This window comes from Canis aureus, chromosome 26 (assembly GCF_053574225.1).
Source record: "Canis aureus isolate CA01 chromosome 26, VMU_Caureus_v.1.0, whole genome shotgun sequence".
Taxonomy (NCBI): Eukaryota; Metazoa; Chordata; class Mammalia; order Carnivora; family Canidae; genus Canis; species Canis aureus.
The window spans coordinates 23,995,851-24,003,338 of NC_135636.1; the positions used below are offsets into that span (position 1 = coordinate 23,995,851).

At 43.5% G+C, this 7,488-nt stretch overlaps 3 pseudogenes; all 3 read left to right on the forward strand.

Annotated features, from left to right (window-relative positions):
* Positions 1 to 2,049: 2,049 nt before the first annotated feature.
* LOC144298913 (isoleucine--tRNA ligase, cytoplasmic pseudogene) lies at positions 2,050 to 3,536 on the forward strand (annotated as a pseudogene).
* Positions 3,537 to 3,951: 415 nt separating this feature from the next.
* On the forward strand, positions 3,952 to 4,497 carry LOC144298914 (isoleucine--tRNA ligase, cytoplasmic pseudogene; annotated as a pseudogene).
* A 370-nt stretch (positions 4,498 to 4,867) lies between these two features.
* On the forward strand, positions 4,868 to 5,985 carry LOC144298915 (isoleucine--tRNA ligase, cytoplasmic pseudogene; annotated as a pseudogene).
* Positions 5,986 to 7,488: the final 1,503 nt, after the last annotated feature.

The window sequence follows — 7,488 nt, forward strand, 5'->3', positions numbered from 1 at the left end:
GTTTAGCGCCACCTTGAGTCCAGGGTGTGATCCCAGAGACCCTGGACCGAGTCCCATGTCGGGCTCCCTGCATGGAGCCTGCTTCTCCCTCTGCCTGTGTCTCTGCCTCTCTCTCTCTGTGTCTCTCATGGATAAATAAATAAAATCTTAAAAAAAAACAAAAAACAAAGGCAGATACTTAACTGATCAAGCCACCCAGGTGTCCCTCTTTTTTATTTTTTAAAAAAGATTTATTTACTTATTTGAGAGAGAGCAAGAGTGAGCATGCACACGCATGTGCAGGGAGGAGGCGCATGAGGAGAGGGACAGAGAGAACCCCATGCAGACTCCCTGTAGAGCATGCAGCCTGACTTAGGCTTGATCCCACCACCCTGAGATCATGACCCAATCCAAAATCAAGAGTCGGATGCTTACCTGACTGAGCTACTCAGGCACCCCATCTGTCTCTTTTTTAAAAGCCCTGCTTCTCAGTCCCAATGCTCAGCCTGGATGATGGAAGCAAAGCAAGAAAAAGAGAAATCCAAGCTCTTTTAGGATCACAGATGCAAAAGACTTAAATAGAGGTTAGCAGAGCAAATAGAGTGGTATCCTTAAAAAATAATATATCATGATCAAGCCTGCTTTTCTAGCATACAAAGATACCCCAGCATTAAAAAGCTCATCAATATGTATTAACAGACTCAAGGATAAATTTCATTATTTCAATTAGCAGATCCCTATGGGGCAAAAGTCGACAAAAATAACAACATTCTAGCCTTCATTGAACTTACATTTAAGCAAGAGACAGACAAACGAATGAACAAATACATAATATGACATTTAGTAGTGATTGGGATAGTTGAGAAACTAAAGCTGAAGGGGGTGATAGAGATCAACAATTTCACATGAGGGATCCCTGGGTGGCACAGCGGTTTAGTGCCTGCCTTTGGCCCAGGGCGCGATCCTGGAGACCCGGGATCGAATCCCACGTCGGGCTCCCCGGTGCATGGAGCCTGCTTCTCCCTCTGCCTATGTCTCTGCCTCTCTCTCTCTCTGTGTGACTATCATAAAAACAAAAAAAACAAAAAAAACAAAAAACAATTTCACATGGTTTAGTCTAATATGTAAGTGCAAATTTAGCATTTGAAAGAAGTAGAATTTCTTATCTGGCAGAAAAGAACGTAAATGACACTGTGGCAATTAGCTAACATTTTTTGAAAAAATAAAGTTAGATATTTATCTTTCATCTTTTACAAAACTACATTACAGATAAATTAATGACCTAGACCATATAACCCACAAAACCATAACAGCATTAGCAGAAATACTGGAGAATATATCACCTCGAGACACCTGGCAGCGGCATGGACACGACTCTTTCTGTGGTGATCTGGTGTGGGGACCCTTCAGCAACAAAATGGTTCAGCAAGCAGAAAACATGAATTTTCCTGCTGAAGAAGAGAAAATCTTTCAATTCTGGTCCAAATTTAATTGTTTTCAAAAATGCTTAAAGCAATCAAAACAAAGGCCAAAATTTACATTTTATTATAGGCCTCCTTTTGCAAATGGACTGCCTCACTATGGACATATACTTGCAGGGACAATTTTTTAAAGATTTTATTTATTTATTTATTTATTTATTTATTTATTTATTTGAGACACAGAGAGACAGAGACATAGGCAGAGGGAGAAGCAGGCTCCCTGCAGGGAGCCTGATTCAGGACTTGATCCCAGGACCCCGCGATCACGACGTGAGCTAAAAGCAGATGCTCAACCACTGAGCCACTCAGGCATCCCTTGCAAGGACAATTAAAGATATAGTTACCAGGTATGCTCATCAGAGTGGGTTTCATGTTGACAGAAGATGTGGATGGAGTTGTCTTGGCTTACATGTGGAACATGAAGTTGATAAGACACTGGGAATCAGAGGACCAGAGGATGTAGCCAAAATGGGGATTATAGAGCATGAAAATCAGTGCCAAGCAATTTGTGATGAGATATTCTACTGAGTGGAAGTCCACTGTAACAAGACTCAGCTGATGGACTTACCTTTGCAATGACTGTAACACTCTGTATCCACAATTCATGGTATCTGTTTAGTGGGTCTTCAAACAACTCTACAATAAAGGTCTTGTGGATAGAAGTGTGAAAGCTGTGCCTTTCTCTACTGCACGCAACACTCTACTTTCCAGATTTGAATCTCACCAGAAATACAAGGAAATACAAGATCCTTTAATATTTGTAACTTTTCCTTTGGAGGAAGATTAGAATATATCTTTGGTTGCTTAGACAACCATTCCCTGGATGTTACCTAGTAACTTTGTCCTGTGCATTAATCCAGATATGCAGTATACGAAGATTAAAGGTATTTTCAGAGGAAAATTACTCATTTTAATGGAAGCCAGATTATGAGCCCTCCATAAACTGGAGAGTGACTATGAGATCCTTGAAAGATTTCCTGGTATCTATATCAAAGGGCAAGAAGCAGAGGCCCCTGTTTGACTATTTTGTGCAGTGTAAGGAGAACGGTGCTTTTACTGTGCTTGCTGATGGTCGCATGCAGGAGGAGGAGGGCCATGGAGTGGTACAGGCTCCTCACTTTTTGGTGCTGATGACTATCAGGTCTGTATGGACTTCAATATCATCCAGTGGATGCTTCAGGTTGTTACACAGCAGAAGTGACAGATTTCACAGGACAGTATGTGAAGGATGCTGACAAAAACATCATCAGGACCTTGAAAGAAGAAGGCCAACTTGTTGCCAGCACCCTTCCTCACAGCTACCCTTTCTGCTGGAAGCCAGACACTCCCCTCATTTACAAAGCAGTGCCTAGCTGGTTCTTGTGGGTGGAGCACATGGTAGAGTGGCTGCTGAGGAACAATAGCCAGCGTTACTGGGTCCCAGGGTTTGTATGAGAAAAGTGTTTAGGAAATTGGCAAAAGGATGTATGTGACTGGGTGATTTCCAGAAACATACTGGGGCATTCCTATCCCACAGTGGGTCAGTGATGACTTCAAGGGGGCAGTATGCCTTGGGTCAATGGCAGAACTTGAAAAACTGTTGGGAGCAAAGATCTCTGATCTCCAGATAGAGAGCATTGACCATCTGACCATCCCTTCCTGCTGTGAAAAGTGTTGTGCTGCATCTCTGAAGTGTTTGACTGTTGCTTCAAGAGTGGTGGCATGCCCTATGCTCAAGTTCATTATGCATTTTAAAACAAGAGGAAGTTTGAGGATGCATTTCCTGCAGACTTCATTGCTGAAGTCATTGACCGAACTAGAGGATGGTTTTATACTCTGGTGGTGCTGGCCACTGGTCTCTTTGGACAGCTGCCTTTTAAGAATATGATTGTGAACAGGCTTATCCTGGCAAGTGATAGCCAAAAAATGAGCAAACGAAATAAGAATTATCTGGATCCACTTCCAATCACCCATGAATATGGTGCTGATGCCTTCAGATTACATCTGATTAACACCCCTGTGGTGAGAGCAGAAAAAAACCTCTGCTTTAAGGAGGAGGGTGCCTGTGATGTCTTGAAGGATGTGCTGCTCCAATAGGTACAATGCCTATTGCTTCTTCATCCAGAATGTCCTAAAGCTGCAGAAGGAAGAAATGGACTTCTTTTAAGATTTTATTTATTGGGCTGCCCTGGTGGCGCAGCGGTTTAGCGCCGCCTGCAGCCCAGGGTGTGATCCTGGGGACCCTGGATGGAGTCCCATATCAGGCTCCCTACATGGACCCTGCTTCTCCCTCTGCCTCTCTCTCTCTCTGTGTGCCTCTATGAATAAATAAATAAAATCTTTAAAACAAACAAAAAAAAGATTTTATTTATTTATGCATGAGAAACACAGAGAGTGAGGCAGAGACATACACAGAGGGAGAAATAGGCTCCCCACAGGTGCTTGATCCCAGGACCCCAGGAGCATGACCTGAGCCAAAGGCAGATGCTCAACCACTGAGCCACCCAAAGAAATGGAATTTTTTCACAACAAGAATATGGTTAAAGAAAGTGCCAACATCACAGACCTGTGGGTCCTGTGCTTTGTATAGTCGCTTGTCGGGTTCTTTGAGATGAAATGGCAGCTTATAGGCTCTATACTGTAGTGCTTTGCCTGATCAAGTTCATGGATGTCTTGACCAACTGGTATGTCAGGATGAACCACAGAAGACTAAAGGATGCAAAAGGGGTGGAGGACTGTGTTATGGCCCTGGAGACCTTGTGTAGTGTCCTGTTCCCCATGCAGACTTATGGCCCCCTATATACTTTTTCTTACTGAATTGATGTACCAGAATCTAAAAATGCTGATTGACCCTACTTCTGTCCAGGACATGGACACACTCAGCATCCACTATCTCATACTGCCCAATGTTTGAGAGGAGCTGATTGACAAGAAAATGGAGGGTGCAGTGTCTTGGATATGGTCTGTGATTGAATGTGGATGAGTCATTTGAGACCCCAAAACCATTCTGATAAAATATCCTTTGAAAGAAATGTGGTTTGGAGAAGTGTATCACTGAATGTTTGAAAAGTCATTATCTGCAGACGAAATACGCATACGACTTTCACCTAAGGGCAGATCCTGATCCCATGGTCCTGGGGAAGCCTCTGAAGGGAACCTTTTTAAAAATATATATATATTTATTTATTCATGAGACAGAGAGAGAGAGAGAGAGAGAGAGAGGCAGAGGGAGAAGCAGGCCCCATGCAGGAAGCCCGATGTGGGACCCGATCCCGAGACTCAAGGATCATGCCCTGGGCTGAAGGTAGGCACCCAACTGCTGAGCCACTGAGGCGTCCCTGAAGGGAACCTTGATGGGTCCATCAAGTAGCTGAGGGATAAGGAGCTGGAGTGCTTCCAAGAGAGGGGGGACCACTGTTGCAGAAGGCATGAACTGCATGAAGAGGACATTCATCTCATGTACATCTTTGACCAGGTAAAGGAGGAATGATGCAGTTTGAAGGACACTCAGATGCTCAGGCTTTGGTTCTCTTAAATGGATAAAGGAGTAGCTCATATCCAGAAACTTCATGAAAAGTGCAGTCTGGCTGTAACAGATGAAATAATAGTTTATTAGGAAGCAAAGTCTGAAGAGAAGTATCAATGTTATTGAAAGCCGCATGGAGTTCATACCATAAAGTCTCCCTTGAATCCATATCTAGTTCCAACATCAGATAAAGTCCTTATTCAAGAAAAAACACAGTTGGAGTGCCTGAGTGGCTCAGTCAGTGAGCATCCCACTCTTGATTTTGGCTCAGGTCATGATCTCAGGGTCGTGGGATCAAGCACCTCTTTGGGCTCCAGGCTAAGGGCGGAGTCTGCTCGCCCCTCTCCCTCTGCTCCTCCCCCGGCTTGCATTTTTTCTTTTTCTCACAAACAAACAAACAAACAAAATCTTAAGCAAGCAAACAAACAAGTTAAAGGGGTCTGATCTGGAAATTACTCAATAGAGGATCATCTCTTTTTGGCCCTGCTTGTGCATATGTCAACCTTAACATCTGTATAAATGGCAGCAAACAGGTGGAGGATGGCTTCCAGAAAACCCAAAAGGCAATAGTAGTAGATTGCACCTTTTAAAGATGAAGTGTTATTACTAGTTTTTTTTTTTTTTTTTTTTTTTTTTTTTTTTTTTTTTTTTTTGCTGTCTTCTGCGGTGAAACAGAAATGTGAAATCAAACCAACTTATTGAGTCTCACTGGAAAAACAGGGTGGCAGCAGGGTCTTCCTGCAATGTGGTGGACAGCCCAGGCACTGTTCTCTGCCAGTACATCAACCTACAGCTCCCAAACCGGCCTGGAACAGTGGGCACTCTCCTACTGGAAACCCCCCTGGAGCAGAGTGGACTCGCCCACCAAGGTCTTCTGTATGAAGCAGCCAAGGTATTTGGCCTTCGGAGAAACTAAAGCTGAATGAGACTCTCAGATGAAATTATGACGAAATCCCCATGAAGACTGTGAACATGAAGACTGTGTATGTTTCTGGGACACCTGGGTGGCTCAGTGGTTAAGCATCTGCCTTTGGCTCAGGGCAAGATCCTGGGGTCCTGGGATCGAGTCCTGTTTTGGGCTCCCTGCAGTGAACTTGCTTCTCCCTCTGCCTGTGTCTCTGTCTCTCTGTGTGTGTCTCTCATGAATAAATAAGATCTTAAAAAAAAAGATTGTGTATATTTCTGTATTCCTGACACTAGCAGACTTCTAACATTTATAATCAATGTGATTCAGGCAGCCTTATGCTGGCACATACCTGTCCTCTACACACACACTGAAGACTATATAGTCCCTTCAGGTACATGTATAATGTGCTGCTTTGGTCTAAAATTGAAATGGGGTTGATTCATCAAGCGACTTGGAACCTCACAGTAATATTCACACTTAACCCTAAATACCTACCCAGTCATGGGGGAAAGCTATAATGTTTTCGCAGCATTACAGGGTTGATGTTTATACTTGAATTCTTCAAGTGTAGAAGGCAGAAGTGATTTAAGTGGCATAGTGTGTGCATATACATTCTGTGGCCTTTTAAAACTTATCTGAGGGATCCCTGGGTGGCGCAGCGGTTTGGCGCCTGCCTTTGGCCCAGGGCGCGATCCTGGAGACCCAGGATCGAATCCCACGTCGAGCTCCCGGTGCATGGAGCCTGCTTCTCCCTCTGCCTGTCTCTGCCTCTCTCTCTCACTGTGTGCCTATCATAAATAAAAAATAAAAGTTAAAAAAAAAACTTATTTGAGACCTCTTGAAGGAAGGGGCAGTGTTAAATATTTATTTTTTTAAGATTTTAGTCTTAAGTAATCTCTACACCCGGTGTGGGGCTTGAACTCACAACCCTGAGATCAAGAGTCACATGCTCTACTGACTGAGCTAGTCGGGGGCCCTGAGATATTTCTGCTACCTGGATTTTCTTGATGGAATATTTTAAGTTTCAGTAAACCAGAACAATAAACTTTCAGATAAAAAAAAATTGGAGAATATCCTTATTATCTTTAGAGGAGGCCTTCTGAAACAAAAGCCAGAGCTTCGAAGACAAAGGCTGACATGTTTCTGTATCACACAGGATATAAGCAGAAATGCTCTGTGACATTTCAGTAAGTGTCATAAATGGGCTGGGGGCCTCTGCTCTTCTTCTCTTTCTTGCTGGTTGGAATACAGACATGATGGCTAAAGCTGAAATAACAGTCTTAGATCTTGAGTGAACTTGGGAATGGAGGCCTTACAAGGAAGGGCAACCACATAAGGCATCTGAGCCTCTGACACTATAGGGGGCTGACCCTGCCCTGAACCAACTATCACAGAAATTTTATGTGAGCCAGAAATAAACCCATTCCTTATTTGGGCTGTGGTTATGTTGTGCATTGTTCCCTGCACCTGAATCTAATCCTAACAGAGACACCTGTTCAGGCCCAGGTGAAGGGTCATGATTAATGTAAGCCACTGGTTCTCAACTCTGGTCAACTTTTAGAATCATCCAGGGAGCTTTTGAAGAACATAAGTATCTGGGCCCCATCCTAGACAGT